This window comes from Vanessa tameamea, chromosome 13, assembly GCF_037043105.1.
Source record: "Vanessa tameamea isolate UH-Manoa-2023 chromosome 13, ilVanTame1 primary haplotype, whole genome shotgun sequence".
NCBI lineage: Eukaryota > Metazoa > Arthropoda > Insecta > Lepidoptera > Nymphalidae > Vanessa > Vanessa tameamea.
In genome coordinates, this window is record NC_087321.1 from 28,512 (window position 1) to 40,000 (window position 11,489).

An 11,489-nucleotide genomic window follows, 5' to 3' on the forward strand; every position below is an offset into this window, starting at 1 on the left:
TCTCCGTCGGCGCAGCGGAAGCGAATCGGGATCGTCCTCCCGCCGTCGCTCCGCCTCCTCCTTCGCGGACATTACGGCTTCACTGAAGACCCGTAATGCCGCCCACGCCTCTTCGCTCGTGACCACCTTTCGAATAAGGGCCGGAAGCGAGATGTCCAATCCAATGGCCGTGGACAGGGCTGCGCGAGGCTCCGCCCAGGCTGGGCACTCTGCGCGCGTGTGCTCGGCCGTGTCCACGGCTCCGTCGTCGCAGTGTAAACATACCACCGACGGCTCTCTCCCGACCACTTCGCACAGGTATTTTGCGAAGCAGCCGTGCCCGGATATGAGCTGCGTCAGGTGGTACGTCAGTGGGCCGTGCTTACGCTCGACCCACTCTCTCAAGACCGGGCGGATCGCCGCCACGAGTTCCCCACCGGCATCCGGAACTCGTAGCCGATCCTCCCACTTCTCCATGAGGCGGCGTCTTCCCTCCTCCCTCCACTGCTGGACTACTCGCGGGACGAGTCGAGTCCCTCCCGCCCTTGCAGCCTTGGCCCGCCAGTAGACACTCGAGTTGATCTCGGCCTCGAGGTCCCATGGCGGGCTTCCGGACAGCAAGCCGGCCGCGGTGTATGACACCGTCCGGTACGCCCGAGCCGCCCTGAGCGCCATCGCCCGCTGCGGACGTCGCAGCGAGGCGACGTTGCGAGCGCTCAGAGCGTCCGCCCATATCGGCGCACCGTAGAGTGCCATCGAACGCACCACGCCGGAGTACAACCGCCTGCAGGAACCACCCGGTCCCCCGACGTTGGGCAATATGCGGCCCAACGCTCCGGCTGCAGCCACCAGTCTTGGGGCCAAGCGCCGGAAGTGCTCCTCGAACTTCCACCTGCCATCGAGGACGAGTCCTAGGTACTTCATCGTCGACCCGATGGTGATGGAAGTTCCGCCGACAGTGATCGTCAGCCCTTGAGGTGGCGCGTTCCGAGGTCCGTGGAAGATCAGGGCCTCGGACTTGTGCAAGGCCACCTCAAGGCCCAGAGCACGAATGCGGTGGACCGCATGCGCCACTCCCGCCGTGGCGAGATACGCCGCCTCACGATGGGTGCTGCCGCGGGCCGACACGAGGGTGTCGTCAGCGTAGCAGGTCACGCTGACCCCCCGCAACGTGGCCCCGCGAAGCACCCAATCGTAGCCGATGTTCCACAGTAACGGCCCCAAAACCGAGCCCTGTGGAACACCGCACGTCATGTCCCTCCTGCTAAATCCCTCCGTCGTCGGGAACGCAACCGCCCTGCCGGAGAAGTAGTCGGCGATGGTTCGCTGCAGATATCCTGGAACGTTGTGGTACTTCAGGCTCTCGAGTACCACTTCCCAGGGCAGAGTGTTGAAGGCGTTGGAAATATCCAACGACACTGCCAGCAACACCCCACCCCGAGAGACCTCCTCCTCTGCTAGCTCCCTCAGCCTGGCGACTGCGTCGAGAGTAGAGCGGCCCCGGCGAAAGCCGAACTGCGACTCGCTCAGGCCCGGCTCCATGCTGCCGACTAGACGGGCTGCGATGATACGCTCAAAGAGCTTGCCCGCTTCGTCGAGCAGCACGATGGGTCGGTAGGCCGACGGCTGATCGGGGGCTCGTCCCTCCTTGCGGATGAGTACGAGCCTTCCCGTTTTCCACCGATTCGGAAACCTACCCTGAGCCAGGCAGGCGGAAAACAGCCGGCACGTGCCATCGCCCAATTCCTCCAGCGCGATCGCCAGCGCGCGTCCCGGTATCCCGTCAGGCCCGGGGGCTGTCCTTTTCGAACGGAGCTTCAGGACAGCCGCACCCAACTCCGCCTCGGTAACCGGGGACGCATGACCCGCCACCTCCCCGACGTATTCGGGCTCCATCGCCGGTGGGACGAACGCTTCTCTCTCCGGGAAAAGCTCCTCCGCGATTCGTCCCAGAAGCTGCGGCTGGATGGTCGTGGTGAGCGGGGGTGTCCAGGGTCGGAGCTTCTGTCTCACGACCCGATACGGTCTCCCCCACGGATCTGCCTCGAGTGAGGCGAGCCACTCCACCCACGCCGCTTCCTTCGCCTGTGCGATCGCCGTCCGGAGTGATACGCAAGCCTCCCTGTAGGAGGTGTAAAGAGCCTCCTCCAGGTTGTGGTCGCGTATCCGTCTCCTCCTCGACCTGGCGTATCGGCGGCGGGCCGCAACGCACGCTCTCCGCAGCGTCCGCAGTTCCGGGCGCCACCAGTATACACGACGACGTGGAGTCTGAGACTGCACCCTCGGCATCGCCACATCGCAAATGCGGAACAGGGCGGCACCGAGTCGGTCAGCCTCTCGGTCGACCTGGACGACCGGGTCGGAACCGGCGCACCAGGCCTCCACGATGGCCGCCTCTTTCGCCAACTGGCTGTCGAGGCGGCCCAGACTCCACCGCGGACCTTCTGACCGCTCAACAGCGGGCTGGATGACGGGAACCGCGGAGACATCGAATCGGATATATCTATGATCCGACAGAGTCTCCACCCCCGTCTCCACCCTCCAATCCCGAACACGGCGGGCTAGGGCGATGGACGCGAACGTTAAGTCCACGATCGACTCGCCCCGCTGCCGCACGCACGTGCTCTCCGATCCGCTGTTGATCGTCGCGAGCCCCAGTGACACGGCCCACTCCTCTAGCACCTCTCCTCGGGCATCGGTCGCAGGGGAACCCCAAGCCGTGGATTTGGCATTGAAGTCCCCCGCGACTATCACCGGTCTCGGTGAAACCTGCCCGACCAGAGCCCCGACCTCAACCAGAAGTTGTTCGAACTCGGCGAGACTCCGGTTGGGAGAGGCGTAGACTCCCACGAACGCGCTGCCATGGACGATGGCGGCCACGCACCCTCTGCCTTTGGCGACCCAATCGATCGCAGGGGCGCCGGCGATAGCGGGAGCGACGATGGAAATCACTCCCTCGTGGTCGGATACCCAGTCGTCCCGTAAATGAACGACGTAGGGCTCCGCCACCACTGCCACTCCGATTTGCCACTCCGCCATGCTCTGGACTAGGAGGTCCTGGGCTCTGGCGGAGTGGTTCAAGTTGGCCTGGAGACAACGCAGGGCCATTAGTGTGCGGTCTCCATAGACTCCTCAGTCCTTAGGGACACGGTGACGGGCCCTTTCGTCACCGCACCTCCCGTTCTTTTGACAGGGCGAGCTTTGCTGCCCTGGCACGCCTTACTGCCCAAGGCGTGCGTCGCCGGTTTACCGGCCGCTGAGCACAGGATGCAGTTCGCATCAGCGGCGGTGCATTCGCGGGCCTTGTGGTCGGGTTTGCCGCAGCGGAAGCACAAACGGCTGCGGTCCACGCCCCTATCACAAACGGCCCCCATATGGCCTCCCTCTAGGCATCTGTAACAACGGAGCGGCCTCGGCTCGAGCAAAAGCACCCGCGCCGAGATCCACCCCACTCTTATTCTGCCAGACACCAGAATTTTCTTGGCCGCCGCGACTGGACAGCTGAGCCACAGCGACCTGCAGCCGTTGGCGCTCCGGACAATCACGCCCGGCCTAATAGCGCCCTCGGAGCATCCTCCTTCTGTGGCCACCGCTGCCACCACCTCCTCCGCCGTCACAGAGTCGTCCAGATCCACGACCCTGATCTCGACGCATTTCGTCGGTCGATGGATCTGGACCTCGTCCGGACTCAGGACGTCGCGGAGCTTCGCCGCAAGGGCATCCGCCGACTTCTCCGCGTCGACGGTGCCCGGCGGGATTTCTAGCATCCGCGCTCCAGTGGCCGCTGTCCTGAAGCGCACCGCAGTCAAGCCGACCTCGCTCAGCTTGATGCGGCTCTTCGCTTGTTGCAGGACAGTTTCGTACTTCAGGCCCTTCTCCTCGGCACCGGGCTTCAGGGTGATGGTGATCACCGCGGTGCGAGGAGAGCGGAGTTTCCTTTCTGGACGCTTCTCCTTCTTCCCTTTTCTGGTCGCCGTTGTCAATCCCGCTGCCGCCTTAGGCTTCTTGGGCGGCTTGCTCGGCTGTTGGCGAACAACAGCCGCCCAAGATGTTCCGGAGCTACCCGGCCTCGACGCTGGCGGAGGAGCGGTCTTCTTGGCCGCAGCCGCTGCCGCCTCCTGGGCAGCCATGCTGGGCCGTTTCCCCTTCTTTTGGCGTCGGGCCGTGGCAGAGCTCGCGACCGTGTCCGCGGCTTTGGCAGTGGGCGGTTCGACCGGTGCCGTCACCCGCGGTGTCGCAGTCGCAGCTTCTGCCGCCTTGCGGTCTGCGGCCAGCGGAGGCCGCAGCCGAGGCTCCGGAAGGAGGCGACGCTCGATGCCCTCCATCCGGGCGTTCAGCATGTTGCTGAACTGCTCCCGGCTGCACCGCAGCGCCTCCTCCATAATCCTCTTCAGGTTTTCTTCGCTCTGTTCTGGTTTCGCTCGCATCTGGGCCACCTCTCTCCGGAGCTCGGCCAACTGGCCCGAAAGCTGTGCGTTGGCAGCTTCCAGGCGGGCCACCTCCTCAGACATGGTCAGAGCCCTGAGTTCCGCCACCGCACCTTTGATGGTGTCGGCGGCAGTCTTCAGAGCCTTGACGAACGTACCCTTCAGGTTGCCCGATTTGTCGGCAACCTGGAGCACCACGTCGAGCGCCTGCTGGACGGTCGCGTCCAAAGCGGCGGACGTCTTCGGTGCATCTTCGGTATGTGACTCTGCTTGTCGGTTCCTAGAGCGGGCCGCTCTCTCCTCTAACGCCAACTTGGCCGCCTCATTATAAGCGGCCAGCGTGTCTTCGGCCTGGAAGCGATCCTCTCTAGTTTTGGACTTCGCTTCCTGGAGCTCCGCTCGCGATTTTCCAAGACCTACGTACTTTCCATGTGTGGGCGGCCGGCCACGCCCTCTCTTAAACCTAACCTAACCTAACCTAACCTAACCTAACCTAACCTAACCTAACCTAACCGACAGGACCTGGACTCAGCAAAGTCTCAGTCCTCATTAAGAAGAGGAAAGCGGCCACAAAATCGAGCCCTCCCAAGGGCCCGCTGGAACTGGGGCGAACTTGGGCCCAGGCGATGTCTGCACAAAAGAAAACAAAGACAGGAGGCCTAAGGAGGCTGGCATTGACCAGAACGGCCCAAACAACGGCCAGACAAATCAACATGGATGACGCAAGGCGACTGGCCGAAGTCTCCGTGTTGGACAAAACGCTGGAGGAGACCCAATGTAAACTATCAGAACAAACCGTGGATCTGGACACGCGAAAATCTACATCACCACCCACCCGCACCTTCCCAAAAGTAGATCACTACTCGATAGTGATCTCAAATACCCCAACAACAAGGGAAACATCCCCGGGATCCGGGAGGGAAGAGGAATCCGACGCTAACTGGACAGATGTGGAGAGCCAGACATCGGAGAGGCGACTGAGCATACTCCCACCAATGGGGTCGCACACGGGAGTATGCAAAGACCTTGCGACAGAGAAAGCCCGGGAACTTCTCCAGACGGGGAAAGACGCCTTGGAGAGCTCGACAAACCTTAAAAAGGAGCTGAGGGCAACGGCTGTAGAATCCCTCAGTAATCTCTACGAACTGGTGCTCTCATTAGCCGACTCTAGGAACAGACACCGTTTAAACCTAGAGTTGGAAAGAACAAGAGCAGCCAGAGAGATGGTTCGGATAGAGAGGGCACACTCCAAAACACTGGAGGAGCTTAAAATCGGTCATGACGAACGGATGAGAGAGATTATCGACTCACTTGGGGGATCTCACAGCTCGATTATGGAGGTGCAGAGCTGGCTTAACTATGAACTGGACGGCGTAGTTAAAAAATCAGTGAAAACCGTCCAGATGGAAGTAGAACAAATCAAGGAAAAGACCAAAAAGACCGCCAGCAAACCCAGGCGTCCCCCCACGAGAAGGACTCGGGCTAACAGAAAATCCGCAGCCACTGACCTAGAGACGGCTATAAAAGATCTCACTCGCACAGTCGCATCACTGGCGACTGACATCCACTACATCAAACAAGACCTGTCAGGGATGGGAGCCAGAAACAAACTATCAGAATATAGTCAAATCCCCGACGAAGAACCAAAGAGACGGGACGAGCCTAGCTACGAAGATATCAAGAAAGAGCTCAAGGCGATGAGGGCGGAAACGGAAAGAATGCTGTCAGACGTCCTCAGAGCTAAACCCGTCTCAAAGGAAGAAATCGGGGAGGAAATCAAAGGAGCAACGGCAGCCATCATCAACAAAACAAACAGGATACTTGAAGAGGTGGTAGAGGTAAAAGAAACGACCTTCACAAATATGGCCACAAACTCGGCCAACACAACAGGACTCGGAACGGAATTAGCCATGGCAGATACGGCTGCTCAGATTCAAGGTTTTCTGAATCCGATAAGAGCTGACGTGGCGGAAATGGCCTCTGCGTCCAAAGAGTTAAACAGAACAATGGAATGGTACAACTCCTCTTTGAAAAGGGGGAACAAACATAACAATACAGTACCAACCTTGGAGCCTGGCAGATCCTACGCCTCGGTGGTAAAGGCAACACCACAAAATCAACCCAACCACACAATAATAATCTCCAGCACTGACCCCAATAACACAGGGAACAAGGTGCTGGAAGATGTCACAAAGGCACTAGATTTTAAAAACACCGGCCTAAAAGTGGATAGGGTCAGGAAGGCTAGGAACAGCAAGGTTTTGCTGAGCTGCCATGATAAGGAGGACATCATCAAAATAAAACATCAAATAAACAAGAATAAGAACCTAAAAGCCCACGAGCCAAAGCCCCAAAATCCCCTAATAAAAATAAGAAACGTCATGTCCTACCTAAAGGATGATGAAATAATAGAACACATCAGGGCGCAGAACAAGAAACTGTTCCAAGATCTGCCTGGTGAAGAAGCACTGCTAAAAATTCGCTACAGGAAAAGGACAAGAAATGCCTTACAGTGCCATATCATCCTTGAGGTAAGCCCGCCGCTCCACAAGAGAATGCTGGACATGGGTTCTGTGCACATTGCCATCCAGAAAAGAGACGTGGAAGACCAGTCCCCACTCGTGCAGTGTGCCAAATGTCTAGGTTTCGGACACACAAAGACCATGTGCAAGGAGTCGAGCCAGTACTGCAACTACTGCGGTGGAGCACACTCATGGCAGGAGTGCCGAACCAGACAGGAAGACAGGCCACCGACATGCAAAAACTGCAAAGAAATAAAAACACAAGACATATTTCCACATGTGGCATTCAGCGAAGATTGCCCTCAAAAACAAATGTGGGATAGATTGGCGCGTTCCAAGATAAGCTATTGCTAAGGTCAGCCACGACGACATGAGGGCCCCAACAAAAGTCGACAGAAGAAGTGGAACGAGACTGGAGATTATACAATGTAATCTCCAGCGCTCGAAACAAGCAACGGCTGAGCTTCTGAAGCTTAATGAGGTAAGGGGTATAGCCATGGCACTGGTACAGGAACCATATACGGGTTCCTGCGGTAGTGTCAAACAATACCCCGGCACAAGAGTCATCCAGTGCACTCAAAACATCCACAGCCGTAACCCAGTGAAAGCTGCTATAATCGTTTTCGACGACCGGTTGAGAGTTATCCAAGACCCTCAGCTGGTTTCCGAAACCGAGGCAGCAGCGATACTGGAGATCGGAAGCTTCAGACTCGGAGCAATCTCGGTCTACTTCGACGGGAATGTCGACATCGGGCCCTACATAGAAAGAACAAAAGCAATAGCGAACACCCTGAACGCGCCAAATACCCTTGTAGCGGGAGATATCAACGCTTGGAGCTACTGGTGGGGTAGCGCCTCAGAGGACCAGAGAGGGACGGAATACTGCGCCTTCCTTAACGAGATGGACTACCACATCCTCAATACCGGACGAACTCCGACCTTCGAGGTTTGGAGAGACAATAGGCACTGCACCAGCATTGTGGACGTAACCGCCTGTAGTTCGTCTCTGCTGGGGAAGATAAAGGACTGGAAGGTGGATGCAACGCTGATCACATCAGACCATAACGCCATAACATACACACTGGTTCTAGGCGGGGGGCTGCAACCGGCACCCATTCCAACGACCAGGGTGTACAACACCAAGAAGGCGGACTGGTCAGCGTTCAGAGAGACATTCCTTTCTTCACTCACAGAGACGAACGTTACGTCAGAGAGGATAGATGCCATTGAGTCCGGAGAGGAAATGGAGATCCTGATCGAAGCCTACACAACATCCATTCGGACAGCATGCGAAATCGCTATACCGAAGTTAGGCAGAAGGCGCAAGGGCACCGTCCTTCCCTGGTGGTCCGAAGAGATTGATCTCCTCAGAAAGAACGTCTTGACCAAAAAGAGGAGAATCAAAAACGCTGCACCCCACCGGAGGGAATCAGTACTGCAAGAATACCTTGAGGCCAAGGACAACTACATACAAAAATCCTTGGAGGCACAAACTCAGAGTTGGAAGGAGTTCTGTACCAGGCAGGACAGAGAGAGTGTGTGGGATGGAATTTACCGTGTACTCAGAAAAACAGCAGGTAGAAGAGAAGACCTTCTGCTAAGAGGTAACGACGGCAGGACACTAAGCCCCAAAGAGTCAGCCGACCTCTTAGCCAATACATTCTACCCTGAAGACACGATGGAAAACGACACCCTGCACCACACTCAACTGCGCCGTCTGGTAGAGAACCTACCTGAAGAGCAAATGGGAGAAGATGACCCACCGTTCACTGGAGCCGAAGTGGAAGCTGTTTTAGCAGAGCAGAATCCAAAGAAAGCTCCGGGACCGGACGGATTCACATCGGACATCTGTGCCACGGCTATCCGCTGCGCGCGGGAAGTATTCCTAAAGATAGCCAACAAATGCTTGGCTATCTCTTACTTCCCGAAACAGTGGAAAGTAGCCCATGTAGTCATTCTGAACAAACCTGGCAAAGACGATTACACCAGCCCAAAGTCCTACCGCCCTATAGGCCTACTCTCAGTGCTAGGGAAAACGGTAGAGAAACTTTTTGTGAGAAGACTACAGTGGCACCTACTCCCAACTCTCAACTCGAGGCAGTACGGTTTCCTGCCACAGCGCGGTACAGAGGACGCCCTCTATGACCTAATGAAACACATCGAGGAGGAGAGGGACAGAGGTAACTCTGTCATCCTAATATCATTGGACATAGAGGGGGCCTTCGATAACGCGTGGTGGCCAGCTCTAAAGCAGCAGCTCAGGCTCAGACGCTGTCCTAAGAACCTATGCCTGATGGTTAATTCTTACCTCCAACACCGAAAAATAATAGTCAATTACGCAGGAGAGAAGTGCGAAAGGGATACCACGAAGGGATGTGTACAAGGCTCCATAGGGGGCCCCACATTCTGGAACATCATTCTGGATCCCCTTCTGCAGAGACTATCGGTAGAGGAGGTATACTGTCAGGCATTCGCGGACGACTGCGTTCTGGTGTTCTCCGGAAAGTCCATAGAAGAGATGGAAGATCGCATCAACAGAGTGCTGGAGGTAACAGTAAACTGGGGGGAAGACAATAAACTTAAATTCGCAGCAGCCAAAACACACGCCATGCTGCTAACTAAAAAATTAAAATATACCCCCCCGCACCTCACCATGTCTGGTACCCCATTGGCCCTCGTTGATGAGATCAAACTTCTCGGATTAACCATCGACAGGAGACTAAATTTCAATAAACACGTACGCAACATCTGTACTAAGGCAGCCAGCATCTATAAACAGCTGGCTTGCGCAGCAAAAGTCTCCTGGGGACTGAACGGAGAAATCACCAGAACAATCTACATCGCAGCCGTAGAACCTATCATCACCTACGGAGCGTCCGCGTGGGCAAAAGCGTCTGAGCTGCAAACCAACAGGAGGGCATTAGACTCACTCCAGAGGGGCTTCGCACAAAGGATCAGTAAAGCATACAGAACAACATCACTGAATGCGGCGCTGGTCCTAGCCGGTATCCTACCATTAGATCTGAGGATAAGGGAGGTGTCGTCTCTCTACGAGGCGAAGAGGGGTTTCTCCACCGTCTACCTACCACCAAATCGCAGACTCGAGGAGATAGTTAAAGCTGGGGAACTACCACACCCAGCAACTCGCCTCCAACTAGAGTATAGTCTCCTCGAGGACACGTCGGAAGCTAATCAGGCAGCCCTTAACATCTCGGGCCCACAAATATACACCGACGGTAGTAAAATGGAAGGCAAGGTAGGAGCCGCGCTCACGTGGTGGGAAGACGGCAAGGAGAAACTCAATGAGGTCTTCAGCCTTGACCCCTCGTGCACAGTTTTCCAGTCAGAGCTATATGCACTCCATAGAGCGGTGACCAGAGCAATGCACAATACTAATACGAATGTCAACATCCTCAGCGATTCAAGATCATCGCTAGAACTGTTGTGCAGCGCTAGGCTCAGTCACCCGCTCATTAAATCCATCAAAGAGTGCATAGCGGAAATGCTGTCGAGAGGGAGGGGAGTGCGCCTCTTCTGGCTTAGAGCCCATATAGGGACGTGCGGGAACGAAAGGGCAGACGAACTGGCAAAGGAAGGTGCTTCAAAAACCACCACAACTCCAGACTACGCGGAGGTACCGTTGTCATACGTGAGGAACAAGATCCGAGAGGAATCTATCGCCAGATGGCAAGATAGATACGACACAGCCTCTCAGGGTGCGGTTACAAGAACGTTTCTTCCTGACGTCAGGAAGGCCTACAGCCTAGTACGGGGAACGAAACTTAACCAGCACCACATACAAATCCTCACGGGACACGGAGGTTTCGGAGAGTACTTGCACCGGTTTAGGCTGAACGACAGCCCCCGATGCGAGTGCGATCCGAACATCAGTGAAACAGTGTGGCACCTTTTGCTAGAATGCCCCAGATTCCAAACCCTTAGACACGACCTGGAGAGTGTCTGTGCCCTAAAACTCAGACTTGAAAACTTATCCAACATCCTCGAAAACAAGAACACCAAAGGATACTTCCTAAGCTACATTGAAAAGATAGCAGAAATAGCCACAAGGAGGAACAAAAAACCAACAACTATTCCACACCGCAACACCGAACCAATCCAGTTACCAACACAAACCGTCACCAACTACAATTTACAAATCACCAAAACAAAACCTTATCTATACAACATATTACAAGACGCAGTACCTGGCAATGCTGGGATTCGCATTCGAGGGGTCGCCCTTTTTATGGACGACAACTCAGAAAGAGTGGGGATGGCTTTCTGCAATGTCAGGGCAAAGACGAATGTCTATGTCTCCCCGGGGCTCGGCCTCCTGCTCAACGGCAGCACCAATAAAACATCGATGCGTCGGAAGATCTACGACGCACTACCCACTGTGGCAGTGGAGGGTCAGCTGTGTAGAATAGTGCGGAGGAAAAACAAAACCATCGCGCTGTTCGCCACGGACGATTACACCACGGCATTTCAGAAGGCCAACAGGGTGCTAACGGCGCTGGGGGGGCGGGACCTGACGGGCGATACTGCTCCACGAGTGGTCAGC